Source organism: Thalia democratica, chromosome 8, assembly GCF_965202585.1.
Source record: "Thalia democratica chromosome 8, ktThaDemo2.hap1.1, whole genome shotgun sequence".
Classification (NCBI taxonomy): domain Eukaryota; kingdom Metazoa; phylum Chordata; class Thaliacea; order Salpida; family Salpidae; genus Thalia; species Thalia democratica.
In genome coordinates, this window is record NC_139172.1 from 15731431 (window position 1) to 15748685 (window position 17255).

Here is a 17255-nt window from a genome sequence, read left to right on the forward strand (position 1 = left end):
CTAAACTCTCCTTGACGAACATTTTCTATTCTGTTTAAATTACTTTAAACTTTTCATAAGTCTAAACGGTTATCAAATGCAATTTGATATCCCGTTACTCTGTTTTATAAGCATCGCAAAAAATGTAATTACTTGTAATAAAACACTTCCATCTATTCTTATAAAAATTTGTTAAGAAAAACTTCAATACTTTATTTATTTTAGCTGATTTGCGCATGTTTTAAATTTATTAATTACTTATAGATTTTGCGGCACAGCTGGATAAGTGTACAAATTTTAAACTTTCGATTTAGTAGCATAAATAACAATTCCAGCTATTGAGGATAACACGTTAATTAAATTTTTATTAGACTTCTCTTTCATTCAATTTTTACTAAACATTTAATGTTTGATTGCTTGAAAAAAGAATTATAAAGTTATACATTAAAAATATTGTCTTTAATATTTTAAAACCATTTTATTACAATTTTTTTCTATTTTTACTGCTTGTTCTAATTTTTCCTTAAAAATCTAAACCATGATAATATTCATTATTATTAATACAATTAATAAATTATATCCTATTAGACACACAGTGTTTTAAATGACACAAATGTTTCTAATGACATAAAAGTTAAGTATAACTTAAAGAAAAATGTTGTGTCGATATGCTAGAAAGCAAGTAGTATGTAATTTCTCTTTTGCTTTACTTAACTTTTTCATGATATACCTTCATTTAGCTTTGATAGCCAATTTCTAGTTTTAAGTCTGAAATAACTTTTTGATACTTGAAATATGTTATAAATTTCATATTAGATAACATTGTATGTTTACAAAGATTCTTAGTGATGCACGATTATTCAAACTCGAACAATTCAAACTCTTAAAATCAGTTTAAAGGGCCACAACTAAAAAAAGTAATATATATTTGAATTGGTCTATTTTTTTTTCTTTGAAAACTTATAACAATTTTTTGAGATATGAATAAAAAAATTATTAAATTATAGTAAACAGTCAACTTTTTTTTTTATAAATACTTGTTTGTAAAAACAAAAAAAAAGTAGGCACTAATCAGACCTACATACGATTTTTTTTATTTTTTCCAAATAATTGTTACTTCTTTAATTGCTGTCTATTAAATATATTTTCAGAAATTCAAAAGGTCTGAACTTGAATTGTCATGTAACCGTTTCCTAGGTTTAGGGTTGCCAAAAGTTTTTGGAAAATTGTTTCCGATTTTCTTTATTTATTTATTTTAGGTTTTAGAAAGTGGAAGTGTTTTGTGTCTATTTTTAGTTTTAAAAGATTGAAAAGATATTGTAACCCTACTTTAAAAATGTTGTATGATAAATAAAATTTTCAAATGATACCAAAAAAATTAATGTATCTGATGGATTTTTTCAGGAAGTTTTGTTCTAACTTCAATTTTTCATAGAAAATTCCAAGTTTTTCCAGGTTATTTTTGTCTAAATTGTCAAACTCCAGGTTTTCAAATATTTTAGGTTTTTTGGAAACCCTTATAGGTTGTATAAGCCTGTGTCTAGTTCAGCGCTATTCTGGTCCACTGTGTGAAGTAGACAAAAACTAGAACATTAAAATATGAAAAAATGCTTTAAAGCAAAATCAAGTAAAAAAAACAATTCGATAGCAAAATTATTACAATTGTCAAATAACTATGAAACATAATTTATTTCAAAAATTCAATTCACATAAAAGTTACCCTTTGTACATTGTAAAACCATATATAATAAAAAGCATCAAAAACTAGAGTCATAGACTTTGTATCAGCTATTATAAATTTTAAACCCATTTTAACAAAATAGAATTCGGTTTAAATAAAAAATTTAGCTGTACCATTTTTTATTTCAAAACATGATAAAAAAAAGTTTAAAAAAATATATAAGCAGGGCCATTCTTAAAATCTAAAAACTGTTGAAGGAAAAGTTGAAGTTGTTCTTTTCATTTTTGATCTTTGTTCTTTCTTGACTTTCCGAAATAAAAACTCTCTAAAAGTAAAGTTAATTTATTTGTACTGATAAAAATCAAAACTAAGCCTTAAGAGCTATATGTATAAAACTTAAAGATTATGTGGGAACTTCTAAACTACTTACAAGCTATTTTAAAAATATACACAAAAAAACGAAACAAAAGTTATGTGTTAATAGATATTGAATGCAATTGTTTTTAAACTTGTAAGGTTTTATATTTGAATCTCAACAAAATTAAAATTCATTTCAAAATAAAAACACAAGCAATTTTTTACCATTTTTATCGTAAGGTTGGGAATCCCTTGGTAATGATTCTCGACATCTGTAAAAAATATTATACAATTGGATGGAAATTTAATCATCTGATTCAAGGGTTAGCAAATCCGCAGGTCACTTTGGCTAATTTAGAATAAAATTGCGGCCCGCGAGAATGTTTTTATGTTAAATGGGATACGGCCAGGTAAGGTAAAACCTGCGTCCCGCAAACATTTAAATCTGACCCACGAAAAAAAAATACACAAGACCTGGGATTCGAAGTGAAGAGCAAAAACAAGGTCATAGCTACATTTCACAAGAAGTTTAAAATTTACACTAGATATTTTGGGTCCGTTATGAAAAGTAGAAACCAAAGCTGCGGCCCTCGAACATTTTTATTTTCAAAATTTGGCTGGCGACTACCAAATACCTGCCGACCCTGATATAAGCAATAACACATAATAATTTAAGTTTTAGATTTAATCCATTAGAAATCTTATTATTGCATGTTATCTCAAAAACCAAAACATAATGTCAAATATAGTCCATTTAAAACAGCTTTTTTCTTCCTATTTGAACGAATAATAAGAAACGTAATAAATATGTTCATAAATATATTGACATTTGAACTTTAAAAATTTCTAATTTAACGGGATCCGGACACTGTTGAGTCTAAAACTTGTGGATCCGGTAGGTCACTAACTTTTTCATAAAGATAGTAAAATTTCGCATTTAATTGCGACAATCCCGAAATAGGAAATAAGTGGAATTGAACGGTATCTCGTTTTAATATTTTAATTCTTTATAACCTACCAAAAAATGGAGATTATTAACATTAATAAAATAAAGTATGGTTACATATAGTATACTTCAAATCATTATATTTACAATAAATAATTTTGGACCTCTAAAATACTGATTGAAACTAAATATTCTTTACAAACTAGGCTCAACAATTGAGTGGTATGGTTATTATTAAAGATTATTAAATAATACACACACTAGTAATCTAAAGAACTTATACTAAAAAAAATGCAGTGAAACTTTTATACTCGAATTAAATCTAATAGAAGTTTGGTCGGTGGTTCGAGCTCTAATTATAAACTATAAAGATAGAGGATTACCTAATTGATTGTTTAGTATGGTTATAATATACATTAAGTTACAAATAATCATAATTAGATTTTAACTTAATTTAAAACTAAAGATACTAAATGCTATTCTATACTACTAACACGAAGAACATAAAATGATACACACATTAGTAATATAAAGAACTTAGTACTCAAGAAATACTTTAAATAGAATTCAAACTTTTACACAAAAATTAAATCTAAGAGAAGTATATTTTAATGTCTGTTTGAACTAAACAAGAATTGAAAAATTTATACAAACTAAAATCTGAAAAACTCAGGTGATGTAAACAAATGCAATTAATCCATGAAGCAATTGATTTAAACTGTAAAGTTTAGACTGTGTATTTTTCAATAACGTTTCAAAATTTTGATGTATTGTTAAGCACAATAAATTAAAGTAAAAACATTGGAACTAGTTTATTATAAGTTGTAGGCAGAATTTGTCTTATAAATTTGAAAATATTACCATCTTACAGACAAAATTAGTTTTTTGGTTTATGACGTCATAATACATAAAAAACAGTTTAAATATTTTTAAATGTGTGCCTATAAGCATGATATATCATTTAATATACTAATAACAAGTCTAGGAGATGTAGGCAGGGACGTAGCTAGCTAAAAAAAAGTTACGAATCTTCAAAATTAAAACATCTGAAATAACAAGTTCTAGCGGGAACACAGCTATTTAAACTACTTCTAATGTTATTAAACTTAATCTGAAAATATGCAGTTATGTTAATACATCAAAAACGGAATGTTGAAGTACAAGTGATAACTGTATACAAGGCAATTTATTTTGCTCCACAGCCCCTATGACTCTTTATGTCATGCCACTTGTGTAAAATTGCAGCTTTTTGACAAATTGAATCAAAATTTAGTTTACACTTATTTCAATTTCATATAATGTTGATCTAATTTCTATACTATTTTAAACTATTTATTTTTAACTTCCTAGAATTTGTCCAAGCTAAAAAGTCACCCTGGCATGAATGTGTCCTTTTAAAAAGTTTTAGAAAATTTTCACTTAATTTAAATTACTTTGAAAAAACATTTTAAAAACCACAAACAATCACATTAATATCTTGAAAACAACTTTTTCTCAAAACTACAAAAATTATTCAATGTAAATAACAGAGAAACTAGCCAAGAAAAAACTTCAATAATTTAAAATCTGTGTTAATAATTGTAAAAAAAAGAATCTATATCAACTTAAAACAGTTTTTTTTATTGTACATATGGACATTACTATTGAACTTAACAACTTTGAGCTTTCATTTCTCTAAATATAGTTTAAACTTTATTAAGCTGTCATAAAAATTTGTAAGTTACATAAAAACCTATAAAAAACAGTAAAATTTAAAATCAAGTAAGATCCTAATTAGTAACTTAACTTTATGAGAAAACACTAAATAAAATTGTATAAACTATAATTTAAAAAATTCCAACTCAATAAAAAATATATTTTGAGCTGTTCTCATTAGTTAAGTATATAGCTTAAATAAAACAGCGTTGCCAAAGGTTTTTGAGAATTTTCCTCCAGGTTTTTTGAACTTATTTAAGCTTTCAAAAGTACAAAATTTTTTCAATTTTTACTATAAAATATAACTTAAGGTAAAAATATGCTTTTAAAATACTATAAAAATATTTAAAAGATACTGTAATGTGTCGAACAATTGAACTAAAGCATATTTATTATTATAGATATGTGTGTTTAATTTATACTTATTATCGATTCAGATTTTTCATTGTTAACAAAGTATTTAAACCAGGGGTCGACAGACAATTGGTGCTCGCAGGTCAAATTTCAAGTTTTAGAATCTTCCCATGCTGCAGTTTTAATTAAAGTCACAAGTTAATAAACTTTAGGTTGTAGTTTTAATCACACAGAAAACAACATCGTTTTGGTTTTATTCAAGGTCTTTCTTTATCCACTTTATTAATTTAAATGACTTTTACATGGTTGCCACTGATCAAGCTGAGAAAAATTTCCTGACTTTTTAACAAAATTTTCCTGACTTTTTTAAATCAAACTCTTAAATTAAACTTATTCTAAAATACATAATCTAACACTTGAAACTATATAAAGCTTTCAATCTAATTTTAATACAGGTTAAAAACAACAGTACATCACTTAAACCATCTTGGAGCACATTTTTTGTTTCGCTAAGGAGTGCACAATGTTCCCAAAACGCTTAACCAGAACTGTGACTCCTAATTTATCTAGGTTATGAGGATTTAGGCATGACATATTTTTAACAAATGTAGTTCCAATAGCCATTCTGCTCCAGAGACTTTCAACAGCTTTTATAACAACTCTACATTCTTTATTAAAATTTAAGATCTTTTGTTCCTCAACTAGGTCTTTTTTCCTCAAAATTGAAAGCAAATTGGTTGCTGCACAACCAAGATCAAGGGCAGGTTTCAGGGAAGCTTGATCATTCAATTCAATCTTGAATAACTTGGGAAGGCTGAGGTTCGAAACTACACCATGATTATTAAAAAATTTGTAATAAATAAATATACTCTTATTTACTTTAAAAACTTAAGTTACTCTACAAAAAATATAAATAATAAGTAAACTTAATCTTGGCATATACCTCTCTTATAACTTATTTTATAAATTTAAATAACTTTGAAAAAATTATAAAGAGGTTAAGTATACACTTTAACTTGTTACATAAAATACTAAACTAACTGCTTAGTTATAAAGAACTCAATTATTTACTTAAACAAAAAACACTTTGATTCTATAATTATGCTAGATAAACTTTTGTGTATATTTCACAGTTTCACTATGGAAGTGTCCTTGCTTCAGATCATCAATACTAAAAAGCTTACAAAATCTGCTTGTTCAAGTAGGGTACTTGTTCAATATGTTAAAAGAAAATTTGTGCAGTTTTATAAAGGATATTTTACTTATTTATACCAGATGAAGGCATTGCAAATAAAATTAAACAGTTTTGTAGATTTCTAAGAAAAATTTTGGAATTTTTTCTGACTTTAAAGGACTTTTAATTAATTTTTACCATTTGAAGGCTTTGGAAAACAAGGAATTTTGTAAATTTAAACTGACAAAATCTGATTTTTTTTTTTATCTTATCAAATTTCCTGACTTTTCTTGACTTTTTTTCAAAACTCCCTATTTTTTTCTGACTTTTGTCATTTTTTTAAATTTTTCCTGACTTTTCCTGACCGAGTGGCAACCCTGCTTTTAGCTGTACACAGAAAGATTTTTTAAATCTTACATATTAATTGAAAAAAAATTTACTTTGACTAATATACTTTAGTCTTGATAAACTATTTACTATGTAAAAAAATTAATACATTTAATACTAGGTGGCAACCCAATGACAAAACATCAATGCTTTATTAACTATAGAAAGACAAAAGCATGATTTATCTTAAACTGCTAATAAGTAATTAGTTTATTTTTTGAAAACAGATTTTATTATTTTTATTTAAGTATATAAATCAAAATAACCTGAACCTTTCGAAAAAATTTAAACTAGTATGACCTAGGCTGATTTTTACAAAATTTAATTCAAGTCTGAGAATGCCTAAGTCTATAACAACAATAAAAATAATGATTTTTATTAAATATTAAATTTATTAAACATTTAAACTTAACAAAAATAATTTTTACGTAATAACAAAAAAAATCTTTAAAAATGTATTAGTTTTAACCATAGAAATAAGTAGCTTATTTTTTATATTTATCATCTTTTTTTTCCTATTAATTTTGTTAAAACTCGTTTTTCCTGTGTAGTAACCACGGCATATGTAAAACTTAAATAACAAAAAAAATTGGGCTATTTTTAACCCTTAGAAACAATGTAAACACAAAACAGGCCATAAATGCTGTATTATTATACATTCTTATTCTTCGTAAAGTTAGTTTTGTAAACTTCTGTTATAAAACAAGATTGTTAAGTAGACTGTTGTTCTACAAAATAAAGCTTAAATGTAGAATAATATGTTTAAACTGTTATTCAAGTTTAAGAAGATCAGGGCTTACTCTCTTTTAAGGCAAAGGAAAATTAGCCTAGTGACTAAAACCTAACTTGAATCAGCCTGGGTTTAACAAAATACTTTAAAAAAAAAAGTTCAGGCTTAAATGCAGTTGCCTTAAAAGGCAACGTAAACTTATATGCATACAATTTATACAAATGTTATTTTAATTCACAGCACGTTTGGGAATTGAAGTTTTGAATATAATTAAAACCAACATGTAAGTTGAAAAAGATTTACTTAATAAGTTTTCTTTGCCATTCTTCAAGGCAAAAAGTCAGCCTGATGATCAAAACCTAGTTGGAGATTTTAGAATTATAAAAATTCAATTGAAATTTTTGTTCAAAAAGTCAAGAAGTACCACCATAAAACTTTATTTTTTAAGTCATCTTAAATTGGGTACAAGTGTTTATGTGATAATTGCCATATGTAAAAATTAGCCAACTAAAAACTCTGACGTCGCATTTTTTGGGTCCCATACAGTTTGCATTGGGGTGATTTTCAAAATATGTCATTCTGCCAAGATAGAAGTTTCTTCAAATCATCTAGAATTTTAAACAGGATGTTTTTGAGGTGTTTACAACTAAAAAAAATAGTGTAATTTGTTTTATATCAAACAATTTAAAGTTCTTGACTTGATAAGCTTTAAGGATCTTTTATTAAAAAACTTTTTTTAGTTTTATTTATAACAACTGATGATCTCCTATATCCCAATATAGGAGTGAAACATTGTTTTGTTGATAATAAACTGCAAAAATAAAAAAAAAATAAGCTGAAAACTCAAAAGTCCACCGTATTTATAAGCATCTTATTGTGCACAATATTTGATTTAAAATACTCAAGAACTTATGTAATAAATCAAAATGACTCAAAATCAAACAACTTCACTTATGTTTTTTTATTATGATTCTTTAATACTTTCGTATACATTTAATTTATTATATAGAGATAATATCCATTATAAAAACTTAGGTAAAAATTACATGCTATACAAAACACCTAAGTTTTAAAAAAATCATATTTTAGTTCATGACTGCGCATTACTTTTGTACTAAATAGAAATCATTCACATTTAATTAATTCATTTAACATAATTTAATAAATAACTTACTGAAGTCTAAATCCAACTAATTTTAAAACTTATTTTTAGTTCACCAGTTTCCGTTGAAAGAATGAAGTTTTTATCTAAACTGATAAAAAACACTGAAAAATCCAATCTGTCTTTTTCACATATTTAGGACTAAGCAGATAATTTTTGTAATGGGTTTTTAATGTTTTCCAGTGACTTAAAAGAAAATAACTAATGACATCATATTACCAAAAACAAAATGACTTAAATTTTTTTGTTTGGCAGGCCACATTTACATAGTCGCAGGTCGTAGATTTTTCTTTTGCGGGTTGCGTTGCATTCAAAAAAAAAAAGTACTTGCTGGCTGCAGATTTACCCTTTGCGGGCCGTAGTTGGCCCAGGGGCCGACCTTGATTTAAACCTAAAGAGTTTTTCTCCATGAAGATTATTATAAACTGAGAATTGTTGTTATAAATTGACCAATTCATTGATGTGACTACCAGACGCTAGATCAACCATGTGGTTTATTTTGTAGACTTCTTGACCGGCACAAAGTAGAAAATGAGAAGAATTCTAGGGCATCAAATGCTATTATAATGCCAAATGCACCTCCACTAATTTGGCCAAGAGTTGACCATGAGTTTACCATTGACCATTGTTAAAAAATGGCTTGCCTTCATTCACAGGTGGTAGGTATTTAAAACTGGGAGAAACATAAGCAGCCAAAATGCAAGCATACAGCTTTTCAATGCGCTCATAAAAAACTTGGGGACCTTATTTTGGCAATTGATACTAGGCTGCCAGTTAAGTCAGAAGAATATGTAGCTAAAAACTGATGAAGTCAGTAGCAATGACAAAAGTTACAATTGGGGTCAAAAAAGCAGAACTTATATGCTTGCATCAAGACAACGATAAAACATTCAGAACATTTGCAAAGCAGAAACTTGTAATTTCACAACAATCAGTGAGTGTGAACATGGAAAGAAGAGTGTGACAAGTTACATGGAAAAAGCAATAAAAGACATGATGCTTGCAGGCGTAAGTGATGATGACATTAGAATTCAGCTGTAATGCTATTAACTATGTCAGCAACTCAGTAACTTTTTTTTTGTAAAAAACAATGGTTGACCCCCTAATTATCAATCAAGACTTTCAAACTATTAGTTCTCAGTTGCCTTATAAACATTCTAAGTTTTTCAAATATTTGATTGAAAAAGATAAAAGTAAGCTTGACTCACATGATGTAACCTGCAATTGTCCAACAAGAGTCAAAGTTACAGAGAAAGTGTAAATAAAGGTTTAAAGCAGGAATTTCCTGTGGAATCTGTGCAACAATGTACTGATGATAAAGAAACCCATAGGAATTGACATCAAAATACAATTAAGAGATAGTTGCAGGGTTGGAAAACAATAAGAGAAACGGGCCCAGAGGCTTCAACTAAGGTGGTTACATGCAAGGGCCACAACCAGGCAACCATGAAAGGTATACTGAAAGCAGACCCAATAGAAAACCACACAGAAACAGCATAAAAGCTCTAACTTCAATAATAGTGATAATCAACCCAAGTTAGGAAGGACTCTAGACACCTACTAACCATCATTACCATAAGAGTTATCTGATCATTCTACAGTTCTTTTTGAATAGATATTCACAGATTTTTTCATGTTTGCGCGGGTTGATTAAGTGCCTTTGAGATTTTTTTCCAGATTTGGAGTACCAGAAAAGATTTTAAGTGATGGTGGACCAACATTTTTGTCCAGTACAACTAAGAAATTTCTGAATTCTGGGTTGTTGCACATCAAATAGCTTCTGTTTATCATACAATATCAAACAGACAAGCAGAAGTTCTGTAAAGCGAGCAAAAAGACTTCTAGGGTCTAATGTAAACAAATCAGGTAGCCTAAATAGTAATAAATTTCTGGGTGCAATGCGTCAGTTGAGGAACACCCCTGACAGTGACTGTCAAGTACCCCAGGATGAATATGGGCGCTAGCTGCAAGATGATTTTGCATTATTAAAAAGCTAGTAAATTTTCTAATCCTGCTCTGCATACTGTATGGAGTTAAGGTTGTGGTAAAGTTAAGATTTAGTAGTTTTTGTTCAAAGTTCTATAACTCCAGGTGTTTCTAGTTTGCCTAAATTTTCAAATTCCTGTTTTTCCAGGACTAAAGGCTTTTTGGCAACCTTAATAAAAAATATTACTAAACTTATATAGTAACAAAGTAATCAAAAGATCTATATTGAAATGACAAGAAGACAACTAAGAAAAAGGATAAAAGAACATGTCCAAAAACGCTTTAAAATTTTAATCCCAAAATAAATAAAATATACTAATAAACTTTTAATTGATTTAAAATGTTTATTTTTTCCGAAAATATGGTAAATAACTCAAAACTGTGTAAATAGTTATAATTCAAATAGATATAAAATATGTAACATTACTTATGAATTAATTAAACTGTAAGCTATTTGTATCTTATGAAAACCTATTTCATGTTATTAAATTAATTTGATAATAGATTTTCTTTATTTTATTAATACTTTATAATTTGTAAGTCTTTTTTTAGTTTTATTCAAGTATCTTTAACTGTATGTTAATTATTTGTAGGTTAAGTAGTTTTAAATTGTTGATAATCTTTATATTTATTTATTGCTCTTTTAATTACTTTATGTTATGATTACTTTGTTACTATATAAATTTTAAAATTTATCTTATGTTAGTTTTGTATTCAATTAATGAGAACAGCTCAAAATACATGTTGTTTTAATAAAGCATTAAATTACTGTCAAGGAAGTTATTCGCATTTAAAAAGTTAAACGCGTACTGTTTAAAATTTCAAGATACTTTATAGGTATTCTTAAAATTTATAGATATAATAAAAATCATATTACTTTTTCCAAATTTTCAATTTTCAAACTTGATAATTTTTGGCCACACTGTTTTCTACCAATGCTGACAACCAAACTTTAATTTTCTTTGAGTTTTTTATATACAATAAGATTCTTTAAAAGTAAGCCTTTTAAGTCTTTGTAATCTTAAATAAAACTATTTGTTTTCTTTAATTATGTTTAAAAATATTGTTAGTCAAAATTAAAGTTTATATAGTGCTCAGTAAGACAAAGAACCTCTTTAAAAAAATAGGTTTATAATTCTCTATGAATTTGCTTTCTGCTTTACACTCTCCTCGTAGCTGTGAAAAATAATTTAGTTTGTAATAAAAGTATGTAAACTAACTACATGAAAGTTTATAAATATTAAACAATTTTGATGTCTAACTTTCTTTAAAACAGTTTGCTTTATAAACTTATGCTGTACATAGAAGTTCAATGAGTATTTTAATTCACACTAAACTATTTTTATTATGTTAAAAATCTATCAAAAATTATTAACTCAAAAAGATAAGTTCTTTATTAAAAACTAAATTATAACATAAAGTAGGGTGTTTAAATTGTAACTAAAAAAAAAAGTTCTTACACGTTCGCATACTTTTTCTTCCAAGTACAAAAAGTTCCTAAGTTTGTATTTTTGATGCGAACAAAAAGTTATTAAACTGACCTCAAGCACACCTCCATTAAACAAAGTTTTTCTAACAGGAATGTCACTCTAAAGAATTCCTGAGTGACCATAAACTGTCTTAAGTGATATTAAACTATTGTTTATAATTTTTTCTTAAATCTTTCTGTAAAGAAATAAAAAGCTAAGGCCCCCTCAAATAACAAAAAACAAATCTTAAATATGCCTTAGACCTATTTTTTTGCTCTTTACCATCAATTCCAGAACATGTAGTGTAAGTTTTAAATTATAGCATTACAACACATTTACTAGTCATGGCTCTTCCTTTGGTAATTTTGCAACTTATGGCCAACTTTTAGAAACCCTGCCCTAAACTATCATGAGTCATCCTTAGTTTTTTAAGTTCCAGGAAAAAAATTTTAAAAAAATAATTTTAATAAACTTTTCAAAATCTTTAACAGTCAAGTTTTTAAAGAAAATTGGTTATAAAATATCAAAAAAATGAAACTGAAATTTAAAACATTATCTCATTCAAGATCTAGAAAAAATCTAAACATAAATTTTTAAGAAATCATAAAACTATCCTGAGTTTTTCATAAAAATCAAAACTGACCTAAATCATCCTGAGTTTTTTTAAACGCCTAAAACAAGGTCAAGTTATCCTGAATTTCACAAAAATTTCTGACTGTCATGAGTTTGCATGAGTTTGTAGTGAGCCTGTACTTATGTTCAAATTCTGACACAAGTTCTGATCAAAAAAAGATAAAATGAAGTGCTTTTTTAGATTTATTGCTTGAATGTTTACTCTGTCAGAACTTAAAGATTCAGACCAACTACGAAGCTCTAAAGAGGTGTGCCTGATAAAAGATTCCAGCTTAGAATGTATAGTGTTCAAAAAAAACAATTTAAATACACAAGTAGCATCAAATAGAAAAACAGCATTACTGACAATTTACAAACTTATTTTCACTTTAACTTTTATTATAATAGCTTAGGGGCCCACAACATAATTTTTGGTCAAAAAAAACTTTAAAAACTATGAAAAAAGCTTTTTGTAATAAAAACAAAATTAAACATTAGTTGTTTATTGCTGCTTGTTTATTTAAACTTTAGTTTTAAAAAACCTTTTTATTTAGTTTTAGTTAAATTGTTCTTAAAGAACTGGCTCATGGACTTTTTTCTGTAAAATGTGGCCCCTAAGCTAACTTTATCATCAAATTCAAAATTATACAATGTCTCTTCCCATAGACCCCAATTAGAAAAATCTCTTATGGAGTTGTTAAAAACATGAAAAATATTTTTTTAATAACAAAAATGATTTTATGAATAAAATTGAAATGTTTAAAAAATTGTCAAATATCTGTGAATTAAATTACTTGTTGCTCAATGAATTTTCTTTTTATTTTATATATTACGGGATGTACAGAAGGTCCAAACGGTCCATATGGCTTAAACTCTTTATAACAGTAACTACTACTGAAACTAAACATACGGGAAAATGTTTTAAACATTTTAGTATATATCAGTTTAAAACCTAGAAAAAAAAATTTGAAAATTATCAATATTAGATTTTTTACTAATTATAAAGTTTTTATAAAGTTTATCTTTTTTATTTCAAAAACCAAGAATACACTCAGGTTTCAAAAAAAGGTTCTTGAGAAATTTCTACTAGACTTTCTGAAATTCTTGCACATTTTTGAAAGTGCAAGCTTTTGGGTCTCTTTTTAGTACAAAATTAAACAATAAGGTTAAAAACTGTTTAACTAAGTATAATAAAATTGAAAAAAATAATTTAAAGCTATTTTAAATATGTTTTTTGGTAATAGCAAAAACTACTTACTTTAATTTGTTAACTTTTAAATTTCAAAAAACTTATTCTCTAAGACTATATTTATATTCTAACTATTTTGATCTGTTATTTAAAAAAAAAAAAGATAAATGTTCATTATTGAATTTTTAATTTGTCTTCTATTATTTTTTCACAAATCAAGATGACTTGACTAGTTTGATGTAACTTAAGATAGATGTTTTTATCACTCAACAAAGATTTTTGCTCTAAAAAGTTGCAACCCTTTTAATAACCAGTTCTAGGTTTTGGTATGATTCAAAGTTGCCACACACCTAAAAAAAATTTCTAGAAATTCAGTCAAACTAGGCTTTTTTTTCTTGCAAAAGTTAGTCTAGTTTTGGTGTTTGTGTAAAATCTCTGAATGAGTATTTTTTTTTTGAAAATATGAATCTTTTATTTAGATCTTAATTCTTTTTTAACAAAATGTTACTTTAACTATACTGCTACTTTTGGCCTTTTCTTTTCTTTTTTAAACTCAAGATAACCAGAGCTAGTTTTTTTGTAACTCATGCAGAGTTCCACACACTTAGTACAAATCAGAACAGTATAAATCTTTTAAAATTCTGAGGGTATTTTTTTTTGATACCTATTCAAATGTTTTTTGTTTTATTAAAAGAAAATTCTTTGTTGTAGCTTCAATTATCTGTATTTTTTTAAATATCAATTTTGTTAACTAACCTGAATTTTTATTTTAAACTTTATTCATTTTGAATACCACAGATGTTTTTGTGTTAAAACTTTATTCCGACTAAGTATGTTTCACTGCTCTTAAATAAATTTAAGAACAGATCTACAGAGTCTATACAAATGAAAGCATGTATAATTATGTATAATATTTTTGTGAGTAGTAACATAAACGAAATTTATGGTTTAAAAACAAAGTTTGGAATAAAAACATAAATAATATAAAATTGTCTACAAAAACTACAAATTATAAGTAGTATACTGTATAATATATAATCACAAACATTATGCTTAATACAAAATGTTTCCTCTATTTTGTTGTATACTGTGTATATTGTGCAGTATAAATATTTTGAATTTTAGTTATCATTTTGCTGCATAGTTTGGTTTTAAGGTGAAAAACTTATTGATTAATTTGTTAAATTTATTATGACGTAACATTTCTGCACAACTTAATTTATGCTTTTTTTAAAAAACTTGCCTATTCTTAATGCGTTTTTGAGGTTAGTACTACTTATAGTAAATATGTGGTTTTTGTAGACAATTTTATATTTTTATGTTTTTATTCCAAACTTTGTTTTTAAACAATAAAGTTCGTTTATAGTTACTACTCACATAAATATTATAGTTAAATATACATGCTTTTTTCTAATGTGTGTTAAGGGCATAGAGGGAGGTAAACACCCTTTTTTGGTTTTTAATCTTATATTATATAGTTTTTACTAAGCTACAAGATGCTTTTTACAGACTTAAAAAGTTCAAAATAATTTTTGAGATATAGCCGGTCAAAGTCGGAGCCAACAATAGGTTCTTTATGGGAGGCTTAACCTAAAACAGCAAAAATAGACTATTTTACTAAAAATCTATCTTCTCCTACGTTTTTTGAGATAACTACCTCAAACTTTCAGGAAATGTTCCTTGATATATTTAGAAAATATTGTCGGAAGGAATTTTGAAAAAAATAAAAAATAAACAAAAAAAACAGTTTTTTTTTTGTTTTTTTTGTTATAAAATTTTTATTTTTTAATTTTTTAAAATTCTGTTCTGACAAAATTTTCTAAATACTGAAAAGAACATTTCCTGAAAGTTTGAGGTAGTTATCTCAAAAAACATAGGAGGTAATAGATTTTTAGTGATTTCTAGTTATTTGCCGTTTTAGTTTGCGCCTCCCATAAAGATCCTATTGTTGCCTCCAACTTTGACCGGCAATATCTCAAAAAATATTTTGAATTTTTTAAATCTGTAAAAAGCATCTTGTAGCTTGGTAATATTTTTACAATTTTTTTTTTTAAATTCCAAAGTAACGTTTTATTGTTATTGAATAAAGATTAGACTGTGAAAGTTTGAAGAAGATTGATTGAAAAATGTAGGAGGAGATAGATTTTAAACAAAATAGTCTTTTTTTGCTGTTTTAGTTTTCCCTTTCCATTGGGAACCTATTATGCGGCCCAATATTGACTAGTCATATCTTAAAAAATAATTTGAATTTTTTAAAACGATAAAAAGCATCTTCAAGCTTAGAAAAAACTCTTTAAAATAAGATCAACTTGTAAAAAACATGTTTTACCCCCCCCCCCTATGGCCTTAAAACTTATGGGGTTTTATGAAAATATATCTCATTACATAAAACCTCAAGAATTTTGGGTGCATGACAAATTAAATTTGGACAATTCTAGTACATAAAAGATATACAAAGGACCTTAACTTCAAAAATTGTGTATATTTTCTACAGAAAAAGTATATACGTATGTAGGTCTTTTAAATATCTACAAGTTTTTTTTTTACTTTTGCAAAATCTTTAATGTTTTTGAGATATGGATGAAAAAAGCTTACAAATAAAGTTATTTTTATTAGTTTTTGAATATTTGTAATAAAATAAAAACTTAAAAAAAAGGCATGTAGATATTAATAAGACCTACAAATGTTTTTTTAAATTTTTCAAAAGTAAAAAAAATTATTAAGATATAGTCTCTTTATTATTTTTAAAAGAATTTTCAATTAACATAAAACCAGAATTTAGCTTTAAAAGAATGTTAGTGAAGTAAAAGTTCATGTAGTCCCATCACTAGAGGCGCTTATCAAAATGATATCTTGGGGTGCACCGATTTAATTTTTTGGATTTTAGTGTACACAGATTTTGATCAGCGTGACGACTATGCTGTAAGGAATGAATATAAGGTAACATAGATTTATACTTAGCAAACAACTACCATATTACTTAAAATTTATATTAATTATAAATTCTTACTTTATTATGTAAACAAAAAAAAATGTAAAAGCTCAATTTAATGATTTTACCTGACTGTTTTTTATAAACATTAAAATGAATCTTTTTGAAACAAAAAAATGACTTGCCTTAGTTAAAGTGTAATGCATGTGCATTTTAAACCGTTATGTTTTTGAACACAAATTATGACAAAATTACAAGTAAAAATAAAATTACTTTGCAGCAAGTTTAGTTTTGTAAAAGCATTTTTTGGACCTGCATTAGGGTTCATCTGTTGCCTTGACATTATATTTTTTTGTATCACATAAATACACAGCTCAAAAAAAATAGGTTCCCACCTTTTACCACCGTCACACTTTTTACATTTTTCTGAAAACAATCCCTATGTAAATTGAATTGGACCTTGAACTTCGATCTTGGAGTTTTAGGCTAAATTTTTTTTACATGTAGCAATCACCACAAAAACACATCCTACAGGTTTTCAGACAATTTCAAGGAAGTTTCTCGGAGGAATTCTTCAAAAATACATAAAATGACAAAAATTA

General features: G+C 26.5%; 1 long non-coding RNA gene across 1 annotated transcript; it reads right to left on the minus strand.

Moving 5' to 3' along the window:
• Nucleotides 1–1651: 1651 nt before the first annotated feature.
• LOC145842464 (uncharacterized) lies at nt 1652–13480 on the minus strand. Its single transcript, XR_014370195.1, has 4 exons — nt 13327–13480; nt 11563–11627; nt 2243–2289; nt 1652–1985 (listed from the first exon to the last, which is right to left on the minus strand). It is a non-coding gene; the product is annotated as an uncharacterized LOC145842464 (long non-coding RNA).
• Between the last annotated feature and the right edge of the window lie 3775 nt (nt 13481–17255).